Source organism: Loxodonta africana, chromosome 14, assembly GCF_030014295.1.
Source record: "Loxodonta africana isolate mLoxAfr1 chromosome 14, mLoxAfr1.hap2, whole genome shotgun sequence".
NCBI lineage: Eukaryota > Metazoa > Chordata > Mammalia > Proboscidea > Elephantidae > Loxodonta > Loxodonta africana.
Genome location: NC_087355.1, coordinates 42,575,138 through 42,597,539, shown reverse-complemented (window position 1 = coordinate 42,597,539; position 22,402 = coordinate 42,575,138). Strand labels below are relative to the sequence as shown.

Sequence of the window (22,402 nt, the reverse complement as noted above, 5' to 3'; positions counted from 1 at the left end):
TTATTAGTTGCTGTCGGGTCAATTCCTACTCATGACAATGCCATGTGTGCAGAGTAGAACTACTCCATAGGGTTTTCAAGGCCACGACTTTTTGGAAGCAGATTGTCAGGCCTGTCTCCTGAAGTACCTCAGGATGGGTTCAAATGGCCAAGCTTTCAGCCAGTAGTCAATCATTTAACTATTTGTGCCACTCAAGGGCTATATATATATATATATATATATATATATATATATATGCACACAGACACATATATAATATAGGACCAGTCAGGGAATATATGTAACCAAACCCACTGCTGTCAAGTTGATTCCAACTCATAGCAACTGTATAGGACAGAGTAGAACTGCCCCATAGTTTCCAAGGAGTGCCTGGTGGATTCAAACTGCCAACCTCTTGGTTAGCAGCCATAGCACTTAACCACTACGCCACCAGGGCTTCTGGAATATATATATATATATATATATATATATATATATATATATATATATATATATATATATATATATATATATACGACTGGGCAGTGTTTCGTTCTGTTGAACGTAGGGTCGCTATGAGTGAGAATTGACTCCATGGCATGTAACAACAACATATATATGCTATTGTTGTTGTTGCATGCCGTGGAGTTGATTCTGACTCATAGTGACCCTATAGGACAGAGTAGAACTGCCCCATAGGGTTTCCGAGGAGAAGCTTGTGGGTTAGAACTGCTGATGTTTTGGTTAGCAGCCTGAGCTCTTAACCACTTCACCACCAGGGCTCCCTATGTGTGTGTGTGTGTGTGTGTGTGTGTGTGTATATATATATATATGTATTTCTGTGTAGGGGCCAGGTCAGTGGAGCTGTCATGCTGGAAGTTGATCTCCCAAAAGCCTCTTCTTAATGATGATCAAGGTAGATTAAGATATCAAGGCTGAAAGGGGTCTTCAAGAATATCTAGTCAGAAGTCAAATACTTTTTACCACAGAACCTTTGGTATAGGTGATATGATGCAAGAAATTCCATTGTGCAAGAGAGATAAATTCAGAAATGGTGGTGTTGAAGCCAGGACAGCAAAGCCCAGCCTTGTCTATTCAGCGTGAGTTCCTCTTTTGGAGCAAGCTCTGTTTTGGAGAACTCTGCCCTGGTCCTACAAATTTGAGAGATTCAGAAGCAGAGCCTTAGAGGTGTTTGCATTTTGTGTCATGTAGCTCAAATGTAATGAATGGAGACCACTACAACACAATCATCACTGAAAAGAAATATATCTCCTTTTTGATGATAACATTGGAGACAATGGGATAAGTACCGAAATAGAAAGTTTAAAGGGAGATAAGGTATGTGGAGATACTGGTAGCTTTTAAGGCTGGAGGGTGAATGACTGATTTATGTTAGAACATGGTCACCAATTTCTAGGAAACAACATCAGCAAAGACACTAGATCAGTGTTTGAGTCACAGATGGGGCACCTCATTTGAGCAGGTAACACTATACATCTGGTAAAGCCAAGAAACCAAGGTGGCCATGCTGACAGGCTGGGAGAACCCCAGGATTACTCATTTGTCAGGGAACATCTATTTTGTATGTTCTTTGAGTTATTGCATAACAGGTGCCAGAGCTGATTCTTCAGCCCAGAATTTTCCAAAGTGTGTCTGTGATAGTCCTGCTGTTCACCAAAGACTTTTGGCTTTCTTTGGAGTACATGGTAGACTATCCTTCTCCTTCTACATTGAAACTAGGTCCTTTACCGCTGCTGTACTGACTGTGAAAAACAGATTTTCACCTGATTCCCTCAGTGAATACAATGAGTGGAACTGCCCCCGAATCATTTTGGATATGCAATATGAGTGAGAAATTAATTTTATAATATTAAGCCACACAGCATGGCCTAACATATCCTGACTAACATGGGATTGTAGGTATTGTTAGATGTCACGTGTAAAAATGTTTGGTGGTCAAATAAATTTGGGATATTCCAAATTAAACAAAGTTTTTTATTTATTTTTTTACTGTAGGACCTCTCATTTTCTTTACTATATTAATGTGCACTGTGACTTACTAAGGTTGGAACATAGTAAGTAATGTTTGCCAAACATGTGTCTTTTCTTTTTTCTCATTGAAGCATTACCCAGTGAAAGCCTTTGAAAAACTCTATGCATACGAAGCATAGTGAAAAAAAAAAATGCATGATATTATGCTTCACAGAGGCACTTTTAAATAGTAATTGTGTATGTGTGTGAGAGAGAGAGACAGAGAATAAGAGAATTCTTTTTGTTTTAGTTCTACTTTATTGAAGGGTCTCTGAGCAAAGAAGGTAGAATTTTACTTACAAATTTATGTTTGCTTTGGTGGACTGCATTGCATAGAAGGATTTTATGATGTACCTTTTATGTAGAATTATTAATAAATAATATAGATTTCAGGGAGAACCAGGATCAATATTTTAAGCCTCTTCCAGAGTTTTATAGTTAAGTGAATTATAATTAGGTGAAATGTTGTATTCAGAATTGAAAAACGTATTTATTTATTGGCTGTTCCAATAAAGCTTTATTTACAAAATAGACAGTGGGCTGGATTTTGGCCCTCAGGTGGTAAAGAGAATGCATTTTGTAACACGGTAAATAATTTTTTTCAATAAGAAAGAGCATATTAGAATAAAATTCAGAAGTACTGTTATGCTTCTAAGTTCCTTCTGTATTTAGTCACTTCTGATTAAGAGCTCACGCTGCTAGCCAAAAGGTAGGCAGTTTGAATCAACCAGCCACTCCTTGGAAACCCTTTGGGGCAGTCCTACTCTGTCCTATAGGGTCACTATGAGTTGAAGCTGACTCATTGGCAACAGGTTTAGTTTTTTTTTTTTTTTTGGTTAGTGTTATACTGGTATCCCCGGGTGGTGCAGACAATTAATTTTCTTGGCTGCTAGTGGAAAGGTTGAAGTTTCCAATCTACTCAGAGGTGCTTTGGAAGAAAGGCCTGGTGACCTATTTCTAAAAAATCAGCCATTGAAAACTCTATGGAGCACAGTTCTATTCTGACATACATGGAGCTGCCATGAGTCAGAATTGACTCAAGGACAACTGGTTTTAAGGTTATACTGGCTTGGTGTTTTAAAGCCTCCTGAAAAAATGAAGTACCATGTTGTTTGCAGCTCCTAATGGCACTAGAAAAATTTGGAGAAGACACATAGATTGAAGATGTCAAGGATTTCATTTTAGTTGGATCTGCGATCAACACCCATGGAAGCAGCAATCAAGAAATCAAAAGACTCATTGCATTGGGCAAATCTGCTGCAAAAAAAACCTGTTTAAAGTGTTGAAGAGCAAAGGTGTTACCTTGAAGACTAAGGCACACCTCACCAAGCCATGGTATTTTCAATCTTCTCATACGTATGCAAAAGTTGGACAATGAATAGGAAAGACCGAATAAGAATTGATGCCTTCGAATTCGGGTGTTGGCGAAGAATATTGAATATACCATGGACTGCCAAAAGAACAAACAAATCTGTCTCGGAAGAAGTACAGCCAGAATACTCCTTAGAAGCACGGATGGTGAGACTAAGTCTCACATACGTTAGACGTGTTATCAGAAGGGATCAGTGACTGGAGAAGGATATCGTGTTTGGTAAAGTAGAGGGTCAATGAAAAAGAGGAAGACCCTTAATGAGATGGATTAAGGCAGTGGCTGCAACAATGGGCTGAAGCGTAACAATGATTGTGAGGATGGCACAGGACCAGGCAGTGTTTCGTTCTATTGAACATAGGGTCGCTATGAGTCAGAAATGACCCCACAGCACCTAACAATAACAACAATAGCTATCTCAGACTATTTTGGTTTTACTTAGTATATGACTTCCTGTGTACATTATTGGATATGGACCCTTTCCCCTCCAAGAAAAAGGTACACTTTTGGCCACCTTATATTGATTCTTCTCTTTATTTTTTCTCTTGGGTTTTCTCTCTTGATTCCGCTTCCAAAGCAGTCTTTTTGCTTCTCAAATCTAAACTGGATGTGATCTTAGAAATTACTTCGATAACTTTTAGATACTTAGAATTCTAGATCACAGGCTCTTTCCAAAGTATCTGTTGTACAACTGCTCAGATTATCTTTAATAAAGTATAATGGCAGGATAATAGGTATGTCATATTTCTCGATTTTTGGCAAAAAATCTTTAATTCTACCTCCCTGTTTAAGAATCAATACACATTTATAAGGTCAAACTGCTAATTTCAGAAGATAAATGACTAAACACGCTAACAACATTTGGTTGTAAGAAAATGGTGTTCCAGTAAGTGAAAAAATTTAATATTGAAAATCAAAGATGTAATTTAAAACTCTAATAATATCACATATTAGAAACAAATATGTTTAAATTAAAATTATATTTAAGCAAAACTATTTGGTAAACAAATGTATGGGTAGAGAGCCATTGCCATCTGGAATTCTTGTTAATGTGAGTTAATTAAAACTAACTCTTTTTCCTCTACCTCTCCCCCATAAGCCCTACTGTAATCAGTATTTGTAGCTTATAGATGTACATTTTCATTCTAGTACTATATTCCTTTAACAAGTTTTTTTCTGAGTATGATTGTGCTATCTGCCTAGAAGTAAGGCCATCTAGGACAGCGACCCATTATAGCATTTTTGTCACATCTCTCTCCTACATTGAAACCCTCCTTCCTCTCCTACTCGAAATGTTTCCTGTGGTTGTACCCAACCAGATCTAAACAGAATTGAAAACTCCATTGACAAACTACTTTTGTTTCTGAAATTCTTGATAAGAAAACTAATCAAGCACCATGCCAATGTCAAGGCAAAACTTATTTAGCATTTGTTTGATATCTGTGCTACTTGTAATGATAGTTATTAAAAAAAATATATTAGATGTATGTATATGAGTGAGAACTGACTTGGCAGTATCTAACAATAACAACAACAACATGGCTAAACCTATGGATTTAATGATTGATTAGACACACTTTAAATGGGCCCCATCAGGCACCACATAGTTCTAGTTGTTTTCCTTTAACATGGTTATGGGAAAAGTATATCTGTTTCCCCCTCAGGCTTTTTATTTTTATTTATTTTTATTGCGCTTTAAATGAAAGTTTACAATTCACGTCAGTTTCTCATACAAAAACCCTAGTTTCTCTCCCTAGAATGTGACAGCACATTCCTCCTTTCCACCGTGTATTTACCATGTCTATTCAGCCAGCTCCTGTCCCCCTCTGCCTTCTCATCTTGCCTCTAGACAGGAGTTGCTCACTTAGTCTCATGTGTCTACTTGAGCTAAGACGCACACACCTCACAAGTATCATTTTATGTCTTATAGTCCAGTCTATTCTTTGTCTGAAGAGTTAGTTTCAGGAATGGTTTTAGTTTTGAGCTAACAGAGAGTCTGGAAGTCATGTCCTCTGGGGTTCCTCCTGTCTCAGTCAGACCGTTAAGTCTGGTCTTTTTACTAGAATTTGAGTTCTGCACCCCACTTTTCTCCTGCTCCATCAGGGACTCTCTGTTGTGTTCCCTGTCAGGGCAGTCATTGGTGGTAACCATCTAGTTCTTCCGGGCTCAGGCTGATGGAGTCTCTGGTTTATGTGGCCCTTTCTGTCTCTTGGGCTCATATTTTCCTTGTGTCTTTGGTGTTCTTCATTTTCCTTTGCTCCAGGTAGGTTGGGTTCAATTGGTGCATCTTAGATGGCCATTTGCTAGCTTTTAAGACCCCAGACGCCACCCTCCAAAGTGGGATGCAGAACATTTCCTTAGTAAATTTTGTTATGCCAATCGACCTAGATGTCCCCTGAAACCATCATCCCCAGACCCCGCCCCTGCTACTCTGTCCTTCAAAGTAGTTGTATTCAGGAAACTTCTTAGCTTTTTGTTTAGTCCAGTTGTGCTGACTTCCTCTGTATCGTGTGTTGTCCTTCCCTTCACCTAAAATAATTCTTGTCTACTATCTAGTTAGTGAATACCTCTCTCCCTCCCTCCTCACCCTCATAACCATCAAAGAATGTTTTCGTCTATGTTTAAACCTTTTCTTGAGTTCAGACTTTTTATTGATGAATCCTATTTCTTGGTATTTTGCTTTTTGTTCTGTCTCTTCTATTCTTCAACATGTCCTTATTTGTTTATTACTGCCTAGTTTTTTTGTATAGGTCATAATTTTTCTAGGTGGAATGATCTTTAGTTGAACTCGATACAGAAGATACAAAACCACTGAAATTATTAACCTTCTATATCCAATTTATAATGAGATTGACTGCTACAAGGAGTCTTCCATTTCATTCTATTAGAAATTGAGGAAGGCAAAGATGGAGGCCATTTGCAGAAGCTACAGTAACCATATGCTGCACCTGAAGAAAAAATCACACTTTCTCATCACCTGTAATAAAATGGTTTAGGAAGAGGCCAGTGAGTGAACGATAGATACCAGAAGCATTGCAGAATCAAGAGTTGTTCTAAGAACATGACTTTGAATACATTGTCTACAAGAGCCCTGAGAACCTCTTTCAAATATAAATCAAGTCAATGGAAAAATATGACTAGGTTTGCAAATATATATTCAGGAACACATCTATAACATAAAGCAACCTATAGCAAATTTCTATTTTTTTCTATAAAAACAGGGAAAAAATGTTTTTACAATTTGTTGGCAGATTATAGTCCTTTTAAATTAAAAGTATCCTGCAAGAAAACATATCTTTAGTGAAATGACAAAAGTAACTCGCCTTCTAAAATTATCTGATTTTACACCACTTTGTGTTGTAAGTTAATATGGTTTAAGAACGCTTTAAGGCATTAACTGCTCGGGGAGATAAATTAGTTTCTAAAGCCTGAAAATGAATGTGTTTCCTGTCCAGTCCTGTGTAGTTATAAACTAGTCTTCAGAAAGCAAAGTAAAACTTGAACTTAAGTTAGTTTCTAAAAGTTTTTTTTTTTTTTACATATAAGCTATATTGAAAAAAAAAAGAACACACTGGAGTGCAGATTATGACAGACAGTTACATCTGAGATGTAAGAAAAAATTCTGGCAATATGAGGGTGTCAACATAATCAGTAAGAAATTATTTTCGATGACATGAAGAGGAAAAGTGTTAGCAGAATAAGAAGTTTTGAACAGCAGATACAAAGTCCTTTCCCCTTGCCTGCCAAACGCACCCACACTTGTCATCAGTGAATGCAATTAAATTTTTTTTTTTTTTTTTACAATACGGAAGAGACTTTTGGCAGTCAATGAGGGCTAATTTTTTTCTTCACTTGTACACCCCTTTTAGCCACTGTGAAGATGAGAGCTGAAAGATGTTCATAGAGTTGACTTTGTCCCTCAAGTATGAATTTGTGAACAAATTGAGACAAACTCGGGGAAACTGAAACAGATCACACACCATGCTTTACATACCAAGGCATCCTCAATCACAAGGTTAGATCTCTTCAACTTAAAGTAGTCCTTTCTGGTGTTTTAACGTACATTTTAAAAGCAAAATGCGCTTTTGTTTTTTTGACAATTAAAAAAATGTCAAAACCCCAAAAATCTCTTTATGACCTCCCAAGATAACCACTAGCATTAATAATTATAATCAATGAAGTATAAACAGGGAGAATTACATGGCAATAATATATAGCACTTTTCAATACATATTTGCATTTGTTATGTTTCATATAAATATTGAAATATATTTTAGTTTTGCAAATTTCAAATATATTATGGTAGTTGAATCCTATCTTGACCTGTGGTCACTTCAGTGAAAAACAAAAACACATGGTGGAATAAAATCCTTTTGGTCTCGTTTTTATTAATACACACACACATTACTTTTTCAAGTGATTGTGCTGAATGAAAATGAGAATGCTTTTGAAACTATGAGACTATGAATCAATGAAGCTGTCTGATTTTTATTCAATATAGTCAAGTAATTAATTCATGCAGGCAGTGGAATGCTATGCGCATTAATATGTGAGCTGGTGCTTTTTGGTAACTCTAGTGGTCACCAGGCTATACCTTTTACTATTATTAGTATTGTGGCAAATAGAAGACGTTTTAAGTTTCCAACTTGTGTTTAAATTTACCATTTAAATTATCCATGCTTTCCCTTCCATCTCCTATCCTTGGTGTCCTAAGATCCTTACTTAAATGGCTGATATTTTCATCTATTTACCTAAGCTGAATTAACAGTGAAAATAAAATCCTGGTGTTGCTAGTATTAGATAAGTTGCAATCTCGGGACAAAATAGATTTCAACCAAGTAATTTGCACCCAACTTCCCATCAACCCGTACTACAGTATCTAATCAACAGTATGCCAGTTCTGATGGAAATACTTTTCTTTGCATCTTCTATTTGTTGCAATGGTGCTGACCCACCATCAGTAGAATGGGCATGAATAATCAATAGTCATTCAGCAAAAATATGGGCGAAAATGTCCACATTTTCAAAGCAGCTAAACTCAGGTGGGTGAGCCCTATAAGCACTGTAGAAATGAAAGAAGTTAGGTTCACACAGGTATCTAACCTATACAGGAATTTGACTGTACCGAAATCAGGACTTCAGTCTTATGAGCACTTTTGCACATCAGGAAACACTGGTGGCATAGTGATGAAGAGCTATGGCTGCTAGCCAAAAGGTCAGCAATTTGAATCCACCAGGTGCTCCTTGGAAACTTTATGCGGCAGTTCTACTCTGTCCTGTAGGGTTGCTATGAGTCAGAAATCAACTCGACAGCAGTAGGTTTGTTTTTTTTTGTTTTTTTTTTTTGGTTTCATCATTGTGCTCTCCAGATGGATAGGTTCTATATAGGTAACCTGCTACTAATTCTTTTGATATTTATAGCCACACACCTATTTCTTTTCTCCTAATATTCTCCTATGGCACTACACTTCACACTCTCCTTTTTCCTTTCCCCTTATATTTCATGTTAATATTGTACTATAGGATAGTGGTTAAATGCAGGAGTCCCTGGGTGGTGCCAACAGTTAACATGCTTGGCTGGTATCTGAAAGGCTGGAGGTTCAAGTCTACTCAGAGGTGTTTGGGAGAAAGGCCTGATGATCTGCTCGGAAGTCCGCCATTGAAAACCCTACAGAGCACAATCGTACTCTGACACACGTGGTAGTTGCCATGAGGAAGAAGTGACTCTGTGGCAACTGTCTGCCTCCTCCATCTTCCCCCAGTTAACATAAGTTTCTCTCTTCTCAGCATTTAATGTTCATCTTTGGGTAATGGAAAAAGGCATGGTGAATATCATGCAATAGGCAGAACATAGAACTAGGAAACTTCACCAAGTAGACTCACCATTCTCACTAATTTCTTCTGTGACTTTAGTTAGGTGACTTTTTTGCTTGTTTGTTTCCCAGCTCTACCGTTAAAATGGAGGCCAAAAAAAAAAAAAAAAAAACCTCACCAGTTTTTAGGATTTAGAAGAGAAAACTTAAAAAAAAAATCACAGGATGGTAGAAGGTAAGGTTTGAGAGAATGTGAAAAACAAGTGCCACCTAGAAAAACAGAAATGCACACCTTGCTGTATTTTGCTAGGCATTAATTACCCTTTGCAGCATTGGATCTAATCATCCTGCATTTCCATGAAGAAACTACGGGAGAAGAGAAATATACAAATTTGATTGATTTGTTTTGTGTTTTTGTTCACTGCATATTTGTTTCTTTAACATAAACATGTTATTTTAAAAGGCAATATAAATAATAGTATCACAAAGACAAACACGTGGAATGAGGGGGACTCAATAAGACTTTGTATTATATTCTTGAGATAGCATATCTAAGTTAGATATACAACTATATATCTGATTAATTATAATTAAAAGTATTTGGCAATGATTTAGTCTTAATGCCTCATAAATGTAATTGAGAGACGGAATTAATTATTGAAATCATTTTAGAAAATGCTTGCAAATCTTTAAACCAAAAGTTAATATTTTTATTCAGTTAGTGGGTCACACTATTAAAATATCAGCGCTGTTGAGATGACTCTGACTCTAGGAGACCCCTTGTGTGGTGTGTCAGAGCAGAACTGTCCTCTATAGGGCTTTCAATGGCTGACTTTTCAAAAGTAGATGGCCAGGCCTTTCTTCCAAGGTACCTCTGGGTAGACTGGAAACTCCATCCTTTTGAAAAGCAGCTCAAGAAGTTAACTATTTGCAAAACTTTTCTATGAAATAGTTGTAAGTTTCACCATGATACACCAAACCAAACCAAACTCATTGCAACTGAATCAATTCTGACTCATAGCAACCCTATAGAACAGAGTAGAACTGCCCCATAAAGGTTTCCCATATCTTTTTCCCATGGAATACCTGGTGGGGTTGAACCACCAACCTTCAGGTTAGCAGCTGAAGACTTAACCACTGTGCCACCAGGGCTCCTCTTCTCCATGATACAAGAGTGAATATGTGTACAGAGTTGACAGACAAACAAAAAACCTCATATAATTATTTCTGATTTGAATCAAAAATTCAGGTTCTCACTTGAAATATTATTTAAAATGTATTAATAGTTTATTGTGTTTGATGCAATTCAAGGCATAGACATAGGTTCAGTCCTTTACTGTATAAATAAAATCCACAAGATGAGTTAGAAAAAAATGACGCATGCCAGAGTCTCATAAGTGAGCAGTGATTGGGTTTAACAACCCTGGTGAGGTACTAGTTAAGAGCTATGGCTGCTAACCAAAAGGTCAGCAGTTTGAATCCACCAGGCACTCCTTCAAAACTCTATGGGACAGCTCTACTCTGTCCTATAGGGTAGCTATGGGTCGAGAATTGACTTGACGGCAATGGTTTTGCCTTTGCTAATTTATGATGTAATTTTTTCCTGATTATAGAAGTAATGCAAAAAAGAAAAAGAAAATTGGAAATAGAAATATAAAGAACGGGAAAGTCAGTTACCCTTGACCATTTCTACATGACAGCTGTTAACATTTTGGTGTATTTCCTTCTAGTATTTTCTGTACATATTTACAAATTCACAACCATATTATATATGCAGTTTTATTCTTGGTTTTAATATTTAACTTACCTATTTTATTTCCCCCACGTGTCTGTCAGTTTGTCTTACTATGGGGGCTTGTATGTTGCTGTGATGCTGGAAGCTATGCCACCAGTATTCAGATACCAGCAGGGTCACCCATGGAGAACAGGTTTCAGCTGAGTTTCCAGACTAAGACAGGCTAGGAAGAAGGACCTGGCAGTCTACTTCAGAAAAGCATTAGCCAGTGAAAACCTTATGAATAGCAGCGGAACATTGTCTGATATAGTGCTGGAAGATGAGCCCCCAGGTTGGAAGATACTCAAAAGATGACTGGGGAAGAGCTGCTTCCTCAAAGTAGAGTCGACCTTAATGACATGGATGGAGTAAAGCTTTCAGGACCTTCATCTGGTGATGTGGCACGACTCAAAATGAGAAGAAACAGCTGTAAACATCCATTAATAATCTGAACCTGTAATGTATGAAGTATGAATCTCGGAAAACTGGAAATCATCAAAAATGAAATGGAACACATAAACATCAATATCCTAGGCATTAGTGAGCTGAAATGGACTGGTATTGGCCATTTTGCATCAGGCAATCATATAGTCTACTATACTGGGAATGACAACTCAAGAGGAATGGTGTTGCATTCATCGTCGAAAAGAACGTTTCAAGATCTATCCTGAAGTACAACGCTGTCAGTGATAGGATAATATCCATAGGCCTACAAGGAAGACCAGTTAATACGACCATTATTCAAATTTACGCACCAACCACTAGGGCCAAAGATGAAGAAATAAAAGATTTTTGTCGGCTGCTGCAGTCTGAATTTGATCGAACATGCAATCAAGATGCATTGACACTTACTGGCGATTGGAACGCAGAAGTTGGAAACAAAGAAGAAGGGTCAGTAGGTGGAAAATATGGCCTTGCTGATAGAAACAATGCCGGAGATCGAATGATAGAATTTTGCAAGACCAACGACTTCTTCATTGCAAACACCTTTCACCAACATAAACGGCGACTATGCACATGAACCTCGCCAGATGGAACACACAGAAATCAAATTGACTACATCTGTGGGAAGAGATGATGGAAAAGCTCAATATCATCAGTCAGAACAAGGCCAGGGGCCGACTGTGGAACAGACCATCAATTGCTCATATGCAAGTTCAAGCTGAAACTGAAGAAAATCAGAGCAAGTCCAAGGGAGTCAAAATATGACCTTGAGTATATTGCACTGAATTTAGAGACTATCTGAAGAACAGTTTTGACGCATTGAACACTAGTGACCGAAGACCAGACGAGTTGTGGAATGACATCAAAGACATCATCCATGAAGAAACCAAGAGGTCACTGAAAAGAGAGAAGAGAAAGCAAAGACCAAGATGGATGTCAGAGGAGACTCTGAAACTTGCTTTTGAGCATCAAGCACCTAAAGCAAAAGGAAGAATTGATGAAGTAAAAGAACCGAACAGAAGATTTCAAAGGGCAGCTCAAGAAGACAAAGTAAAGTATTATAATGACATGTGCAAAGAGCTGGAGATGGAAAACCAAAAGGGAAGAACACGCTTGGCGTTTCTCAAGCTGAAAGGACTGAAGAAAAAGTCAAGCCTCATATTGCGATAATGAAGGATTCCATGGGGAAAATATTAGACGACGCAGGAAGCATCAAAAGAAGATGGAAGGAATACACAGAGTCATTATACCAAAAAGAATTAGTCGATATTCAACCATTTCAAGAGAGGGCATATGATCAGGAACCAATGATCCTGAAGGAAGAAGTCCAAGCTGCTCTGAAGGCATTGGCGAAAAACAAGGCTCCAGGAATTGATGGAATATCAATTGAGACGTTTCAACAAACAGATGCAGCACTGGAGGTGCTCGCTCATCTAAGCCAAGAAATATGGAAGACAGCTTCCTGGCCAACTGACTGGAAGAGATCCATATTTATGCCTATTCCCAAGAAACGTGATTCAACTGTATGTGGAAATTATAGAACAATATCATTAATATCACATGGAAGCAAAATTTTGCTGAAGATCGTTCAAAAACGGCTACAGCATTATATCGACAGGGAACTGCCAGAAATTCAGGCCGGTTTCAGAAGAGGACGTGGAACCAGGGAAATCATTGCTGATGTCAGATGGATCCTGGCTGAAAACAGAGAATACCAGAAGGATGTTTACCTGTGTTTTTTTGGCTATGCAAAGGCATTCAACTGTGTGGATCATAACAAAATATGGATAGCACTGAGAAAAATGGGAATTCCAGAACACTTAATTGCATTCATGAGGAATATTTACCTAGATCAAGAGGCAGCTGTTCAGACAGAACAAGGGGATACTGATTTGTTTAAAGTCAGGAAAGATGTGCGTCAGGGTTGTATTCTTTCACCATACGTATTTAATTTGTATGCTGAGCAAATAATATGAGAAGTTGGACTATATGAAGAAGAACGGGGCATGAGGATTGGAGGAAGACTCATTAACAACCTGCGTTATGCAGATGACACAACCTTGCTTGCTAAAAGTGAAGAGGACTTGAAGCACTTGCTAATGAAGATCAAAGACCACAGCCTTCAGTATGGACTGCACCTCAACATAAAGAAAACAAAAATGCTCACAACTGGACCAATGAGCAACATCATGAAAAACGGAGAAAAGATTGAAGTTGTCAAGGATTTCATTTTACTTGGATCCACAATCAACAGCCATGGAAGCAGCAGTCAAGAAATGAAAAGATGCGTTGCATGAGGCAAATCTGCTGCAAAGGACCTCTTCAAAGCGTTGAAGAGCAAAGATGTCACCCTGAAGACTACAGTGCGCCTGACCCAAGCCATGGCATTTTCAATCACATCATATGCATGTGAAAGCTGGACAATGAATAAGGAAGACTGAAGAAGAGTTGACGCTTTTGAATTGTGGTGTTGGCGAAGAATATTGAATATACCATGGACTGCCAAAAGAACGAACAAATCTGTCTTGGAAGAAGTGTGGCCAGAATGCTCCTTGGAGGCAAGGATGGCGAGACTGCGTCTTACATACTTTGGACACGTCGTTAGGAGGGATCAGTTTCTGGAGAAGGACATCATGCTTGGCAGAGTACAGGGTCAGCAGAAAAGAGCAAGACCCTCAGCGAGGTGGATTGACACAGTGGCTACAACAATGAGCTCAAGCATAACAGCTATTGTAAGGATGGCGCAGGACCGGGCCATGTTTCATTCTGTTGTGCACAGGGTTGCTATGAGTTGGAACCAACTCGACAGCACCTAACAAGAACAACAAACATTTTATTTATGTATGCAATTTACCATGCTCTTAAGCAGTATTCATGAACAGAATTTTAAAAAATGGCACTATAAGTGAAAAGACTCTTTTAGCTCTTGATGCTATTGTCAAACTGCTTTCTAGAAAGATTGTTGTAATTTAAAACTCTTCCAGTGGCCCATGAAAGTGTTTGCCTCACTACATCCTCACCAGCAAAGAGTATTAATAGTTTTATAAACCTTTTAAATTTTAAATAGAGAGAATGGCATTTCAATATTGTTCTAATTTTTTTGGTTACTGTTTTATTCTTTTAATTCCTTCTAAAATTCCTCTGTTCATTTTCTTTACCTATTTTTCTGTGGTGTATAAGAGCATTTCTTTTAATTTTTAATGAAACCTTTATATATTAAGAATATTAAATCCTAATCAAATTTATTTTTTCATGTTTCCAATTTTACTTTTATTTGCAATTAAAAATTATGCACGTTTTAAAATTTTATGTAGTGAAATTCATTGGCCTTTATTAATTTCATTTTTTCAATTGCTTTTATGTACTATTAGACAAGTTGATTATTCATTTATACTTACTCTTTTTAAAGTATTTTGTTTCAATTTTTAAGTGGAATGATTAAAATATTTGCATGTCATCCTTTCTCAGGGACCACGTCAATCTTCCTTGTATTGCTTCAATTTTAGTATATTTGCTGCTGAAATAAATGCATAGCCTAGTTGCCTTATGGTTTAATTTTTACATTTAACCCTGCTATCTATCTGGAATTAATTTTGCTGAAAATCTATACCAAGTTTTTTGACAAATAGCCATTTTTTCCAACATAATTTGCTCTCTCCCTGCGAGTGCCTGATCTTTCTGTTGTTATAGATTTTGAATTTTTGTGTACATACATGTAAAATCTGATTTAAGGTTGTTCTATTCCAAACCTCTATCTGTAGATTCTAGTGAAAAAGTCCTGCTATTTTAATATTTGGAGCCTTATAAATATGTTTTAATAACTATTAAAGGAGTTCTCTTTGAATTAGTCTCCTTTTTCAAAAAAGTATTATTTTAATCTATTTTTTAGATCAACCTTCGAATCATTTTATCTAAAATAAAATCACTTTGAATTTTGAGTGGAATCTTGTGAAACCTGTTAATGTTGTATTTGGTCATCTTTCTCAGGAAAATAATGTTCCCTTTACTCACATATGAATAAATGCCATTCAGCTGTCTTCATTGGTTGCAGTACTACGGCCATGAAGTCATAGTATGAAAAGCAGTGAGTACTAAATCTTTAATATCTAATTAAACCATTTCTTTCTTTTCAAAGTGTTTTTATTTTTCAATAATTTTGGCTGCAAGTAATCTCTCTTTTCCTACCTACTTAGCTCATGGTTATATTTCTCATTTATCACTTTCTAATATTTTATGTTGCTTAATATTTTATTCTTCAACTAAATTAAATATTTTTTAAGGGTGGGGCAATGTTTTATACTGTTTATATTAGCATTTATGGAGGATTTCTCTGACAATGGTGTAAAGAATGGATTGGGACAGGCAGAATGAGTGTGGCAAAACCATTTGGAGACTATTTCAGTAGTAAAGATGGAGATGATGGCAGCAAAGATAGAAAGAAAAGGATATGCTTGAGATATGTTTTGGAAACAAAAACGAAAGAACTTTTGATAAGTCTGATGTAGGAGTGAGAGAAAGGGAGATATCAAGCACATTTTAGGCATGGATGACTGAGTGCTTGGTGGTAACACTCACTAAAATGGGATCACCTGTTATTTCTAGGTATACAAAGGAAACCGGGGCGGGGGGGGAACTTTGATACTTCCCCCACTTTGGTTGCTTTAGGAGTCCCTGGGTGGTGCAAACAGTTAACATACTTGGCTTTTAACTGGAAGGTTGGTGGTTCAAGTCTACCCAGAGGTGCCTCGGAAGAAAACCCTGAAAATCTACTTCCGAAAAATCAGCCATTGAAATCCCTGTGGAGCACAATTTTGCTCTAACACGCATGGGGTCTCCATGAGTTGGAATAGCCTCAATGAGAAAATAAAAACAATTTTTTTTTCCCTTTGGTGGTTGGTTTAAAGATTTTCACTTTGTTTTTTATTTTCAGAAGGTTTACAACGATGACTCTAGGTGTGTTTTTTCTCAATATTTATCATGCTTAGTCTCTGGTACTCCTTGAATCTGTGGCTCAAAGTCTTTTGTCAGTTTTGGAGAGTTCTTAATCACTATCCCTTCAAACAGTGTATTGTTTCAGTCTTACTCCCTATTCTCTTTCTAGGACTCTGTTTACATCTATGCTAGACCTTATAATTTATGAACTTTTCTGTATTTTCTATCACTTTTCTCTACACCTTCAAGCCTGGTATTTTCTGACCCAACTTCTAATTAAATAATTCTCTGTTCACCTGAATTTAACTTGATGTTAAATCCATTGTGGCGGTTGATTACATTATTGCCTCTCAGCTCCAAATCCACCCTACTGTACTCTACTTTGTGGTGCTGAACTGGATCTCTGCTTTGTCAACTGGTCCCACATTAGAATATGTCAATGGGCAGCACTAGACTGCAAATTTGGAGACGGAAGATGGGGCTTGCTTCCTCCTCTTTGTTCCCTGTTGACTTCTTATGGGATTCCAGTTTCCTGGCAGTTCCTTTAAGCATTATCTGAGTAATGCTTCTTGAAGTACCTACCTGTAAAAAAAAAAAAAAACCAAATCAGTTTACAGGTTTTCATCTCTTTTAGAACTAGCTTCATTATGCCCTTCCCCAGAGGCCCCAGAACCTCAGATTTAAGTCCTAGGATCAGAGACACCAGCACCAGCTTCCAGTGCCTCTTCAGAGACCTGAGTTTCAGCTCTGCAGGGTTTCTCCTCTATGTTTCTAAGCTTTAATATTTTCTTTCCTTTGTTCACTCAGCTCTGCTGTAGGCGCCGTAGTTACATCTTGCAGTTAGCTTCATGATATGTTAGAGTTCTTTTCCTACTCTTTAAGTTACCTAGTTAATGACTTTATATCTAGTCAACAATTCTCCGTATTATATTCCCTCTGTTCAAATATCTAATGCTTTTTCTTTCTCCTGTCTGAACCCTGTTACCTTTACCTATGGGATCATAATTTCAATTGTTTTTTTCTGTTTGTTTGTTTTTTACCACTAAAGATACTATATTGGTTAAAATTTAAAAGATGGACCAAGTGTTGGCCAAGATGTGGAGCAACTGGAACTCTCACAGTTGTAGGTTTATGGAAAAATTGTGCAGGAAGTACGGTGTTCCCATATACAACCTCTCCCCACACCCTCCACCTGGCACACCATTTCTACTATTATTCATATCTTGCATTTGTGTGATATATTTGTTACAATTGAATGAACCAATATTAATACCTTATTATTAACTAAAGTTCATAGTTAATTATGTCAGGGTTCACTCCTCATGTTATAGAGTCCTATGGGTTTTGACAAATGCATAATGCCATTTGTTCAGCATTACAGTGTCATACAGAATAGTTTCACAGCCCTACTGTATTTCATCTACTCATTCCTCCTTCTCTTCCCTTGAGTCCCTGGCAATCGCTGATCTTTTCACTGTCCTTATAGTTTTGCCTTTGAAAGAAAACCCCCACCCAAAAAAAAACAAACCCAGTGCCATCGAGTCGATTCCAACTTACAGCGACCCTATAGGACAGAGTAGAACTGCTGCATAGAGTTTCCAAGGAGTGGCTGGCGGATTTGAACTGCTGACCCTTATGGTTAGCAGCTGTAGCACTTAACCACTACGCCACCAGAGTAGTATTTTAAAGATCATTTCTTTCTAAATTCATCTAAAAATTAAAAAATATATATTTTATTGTGATTTAGGAAAAAAATTTACATAGGTAATTAGGTTCTCATTTAACAATTTCTGTTCACATTATTCTGGAAGTCTGCCAGGCACTCCTTGGAAACTCTATGGGGCTGTTGTACTCTGTCCTCTAGGTTTGCTATGAGTCAGAATCGAGTCCACGGCTGTGGGTTTGGTTTTTTTGGGGGTTTATACATATTATTCAATGACATTGGTTACACTTTTCATAATGTGTCAGCACTCTCATTATTTACATTCTGGTTGTTCTATTTCCATTAATCTCCTTCCTTGCCCCCTTCCCCCTTACTTTCTCATCTTCAGTCTAAGGTAAATGTTGACTATTTAGTCTCATTTAGATGGTTGTTTAGAGGAGCATAGTACCCACATGTGATATTATTTATTTTATGAGCCTCTCTGTCTTTTGGCTGATAGGTGGCCTCTGGGAGTGATTTCAGTTCCAAGTTTAAAGGGATTCCCAGAGTTCAGCTGTATTTTTAGATTCTATAGTTTGCATTTCATTTTTTAAAAAATAATTTTTTACTTTCCTACTAAAATTCTTCATTATGTCATCCAATAGCTTGAATATACTTTTTAAAAGTCTGTGTCTGGTGCTTCCAATATCTCAAAAAAATCACCTTGAGTATATTTCTACTGTCTGTTTTGCTTTTTTTTTTTTTTTTTTTTTGCTTGCTTGTGTTTGATGATTGGATCTTGTCTCCTGGTCTGCCTGGTAATTCTTAATTTAATGTTGAACATTGTGCGTGAACACTTGTAGAGATGATTTGAATCTCTGGTTGTGTTCTTGTCCTCTAGAGACTATTTATGCTACATGAAGTAGGCAGTTAGGGTCAAGCAGATCACTTATATTGAACTAGTAATTGAGTTTATGTGAAGATAAGATTCAGCCTTTTTAGGGCCCAACTTATTGTGGTTTACCTTTGTTTCTAGGTTTTGACTTTCAGAGGTCTCAACTAAAATCTAGGGTATTTATACTGATGACCATTTCTCTATAGTGGACCCTCAACTCCAGTTTTATTTTTCCTAGCCTTGCAAGACTTTCAAGATTTAGTTTCGGCTTCTCAGCCTCTCAGTTCCTCTTGAGATACAGAAAACACCTTGAGAGCTAAATATCGGACTCATTTCTCTGTGCTCTTCTTCCCTCTGAGATGTCAAATCTTCACTGCCTATTAGCTCTCTATGCCTTTAAGCAGATTTAAAAATAAATATGTACATCTTACCCAGCTTCAGGAATGTTCTTATCCTACTTAATTTAAAAGTTTTTGCCATGTTTAAAGGATCTCCATTATACTAAACAAGTCAAAGGTATTCTCTCTTTGAATAAAAGTATATAAAGAAAGCATTGAAATATCATTTTACTGAAAGAAAATGTCATTTTTCTTACTATCTCATTCTAATGGACTCCTGTGACTCACGGAAAGGAGAGGCCCTTCCTTCTCTCCTTGGTATGTTCTCTTAGCCTCATATTTGCCACCCAGAGTGAATCCCCAAGGTCTTTTTACTTCCAAAGATAACTGTGATGCCATTTATTGCAATGATATATATTTTTTCTCGACAGTGTAGTTAACAATCATCCCATTTACTCTTGATTTTGGTTTTGACTGAAAAGAAAGGATTTGCCCACATGCAAGAGGACGATTCTCAGCTTTATTTGCAATTGGTCAATAGCCTAGTTTAGGGTTTCCCCCGGATTTGCCTAAATGTAAGAAGCAGCCTCTCATTTTCTCGTTTAAAATTCAGTTCTCCTCCCGAGGAATTCTGACTTAGTAGATCTGGAAATACTGATCTGGGTTTTATGACCTCACAATAGGCTCAATTAACAATTGAAACAGCCTTACAAATAATTAAAAACAGCAAAGGAATGATGCTGACCTAGCACATGGTAATATTAGACAAATTTTCAGAGTGAATGAGACTGTGTTTGCACATATCCAAGTGAGAATTAAGGCAATTATTTCTATAACTTAGGCCACCATCACATCCTCCCCCCAAAATATTCCCTTAATACATAAAAATATTCTTAGAGAATTTTTTGTTTGTTTTGGAGGTTAAAAAGATAGTAGTAGACATCTAGTAAATAAAGACAGTCAGAGCTTCCTTAAATAACTTGTGTAACTAAATATTCTTTATGTTATCAGTATATACATGTAATTGAAAATGTATACATTTGAGATATTTGCAATCATTATTTTTACCTGTTAAATGAAATGAGTTTGGATGTATTTCGAGAGTTGTGTCATAAAATTAACAATACAACACTATCATTTTTTTTTGCCACAGTAATGACTAATCAATTGCACCTATCATTAATATGTAAGTCTATTGTAAAGACTGTTACAGATTTAGACAGCCTTTCTAAAGAATTTAGAAATGCAAGTTGCACTATGCACCTCAGGCAGCATCTTGCAATTTTACCTCCACGTCAGATAGTTTCACTTCTGTAACGCTGCTTAATACTTAACTATTTGGGTTAGTGCTAATAGCACTAACGTTACACAGGTTTATTTCAACTCCTGTTAAAAAGGAGTCAGAGAACTCCTTTTCCTTGTTCAAGTTCAGATCCCTACAGCCCTCCAAAACAAACATCCTCAGAGAAATGATCTTGGCTGTTTGCAACTTAACAGCGCTTTGATGGAGACGTTTTAGAAAGTGACAGGGTTAAGTTAGATATTTTGAAGTCATTATATTAATAGTGGTTAAGCATCGGCTAGAAACCCTGGTGGCGTAGTGGTTAAGGGCTACGGCTGCTAACCAAAGGGTCGGCAGTTCAAGTCCGCCAGGCGCTCCTTGGAAACTCTGTGGGGTAGTTCTACTCTGTCCGATAGGGTCGCTACGACTACGAGTCGGAATCCACTCGACTGCACTGGGTTTGGTTTTTTTTTAAGCATTGGGCTGCTCACCAAAAGGTCAGCGGTTCAAATCCACCAGTTGCTCCTTGGAAATCCTATGGGGCAGCTCTATGCTGTCCTTAGTTGGAATCAACTATTAATATATTAATATGAGCCTGAGGTGAGTTTTCATAAACATATTTATGTCAATAGAGTGACCTTGGATGTTGTAATCAAGTAGACAAAAGAATGAGAAACGTCAGGACAAATACATTTTATGTCATTGGAGCCATGCAGTCCTACGTTCTAGGAAGTGTTAAAAAGATGCAGGACTCCTCAAGTTTAGGGTGTTTCAAGTCAGATGGAAAAGATTTTTATAAATTTTAATGGCCAAATAAATGAAAAATCTAGTCAAGCGACATACCCGACATGGGTCAAGGTTCAGACTTTTTTGAGTAGATAAAAGAAGTTGACAACATACAAGGATCATGGGCCACATGTCTATGTTCTTTAAGTCACAGAGTCACTGATTAGCAATTATAAACAGATTTCAGGGTGCTCAATTAGGGTCATGGCTTAGAATCCAGTTAGTGTTGATGCTGAAATCTGTGCTCATTGTGCTGTTTTGAGCATCTGAGGTGGCTTCCTCCAAAATTGCTTGGGATGACAAAGTCGTTTCCCTCATTTGTCAGCATCTTTCAGCCCTGGAAAAATTCACAGTTAAGAGACTTAAGCACATTATTTATTCCTTCACTTCATTCAGGGTTTTGGTCCAATTTCATCTTACGACAGAGGCCTTCCCTGATCACATATTCCCTAAAACTGCAGCCCCACCTACTCCATCATTTTCTATTCCCTTGTTGGCCTTTACTTTTCTTTATAGCATATATCGCTACCTACGTTTTATATAATATATGTATTTATTCATGTTATTTGACTATCTCTTTCCATTGAAATACAAAATCCTCTCAGGCATGGATTTTTGCTTTGCTCATTGCTATACTCCTAGCATATAGAGCCACGTGCCTAGAACACAATATATCCTTGTTAAATGAATGGAAACACCTATTGGAGCCACTGAATAAAGAAGTCTTCTCCTTTCAAGTTTCAAAAGAAATCTGAGGCAGCTCAAAATGAGGGAATCATTCTTCAGCACTAAAATTATAGAACCGTATTTTCATTTTTAATGGTATTTACTCCAGCGATTATCCTTTGTTTTCTTATAGTACTTTAGTTCTAAAAGGTGGGGTAGACATGGTAATTATGCACATTTGTATTCTGATCACCCACCTACCTTGGTAACATAAATGACCTACAAATTAACAAATTAAACAATCTTACTGAAAATCTTGTAATGTTCCAGGCACTTTGCTAGATGTTCTAGATTTGGCAATCAAAGACATGTCCTTGCCCTCGAGAGGCTTTGAGTCTTGTAGGGAAGGCGACAATAAACACTTTTTTTTTTTTTTTTAAGATTTTATTGT

The 22,402-nt window shown here is 37.2% G+C and overlaps 1 non-coding gene across 1 annotated transcript; it reads right to left on the bottom strand.

Annotated features, from left to right (window-relative positions):
• Positions 1-14,833: 14,833 nt before the first annotated feature.
• On the bottom strand, positions 14,834-14,936 carry LOC111750124 (U6 spliceosomal RNA). The gene has a single exon (XR_002785279.1). It is a non-coding gene; the product is annotated as a U6 spliceosomal RNA (small nuclear RNA).
• Between the last annotated feature and the right edge of the window lie 7,466 nt (positions 14,937-22,402).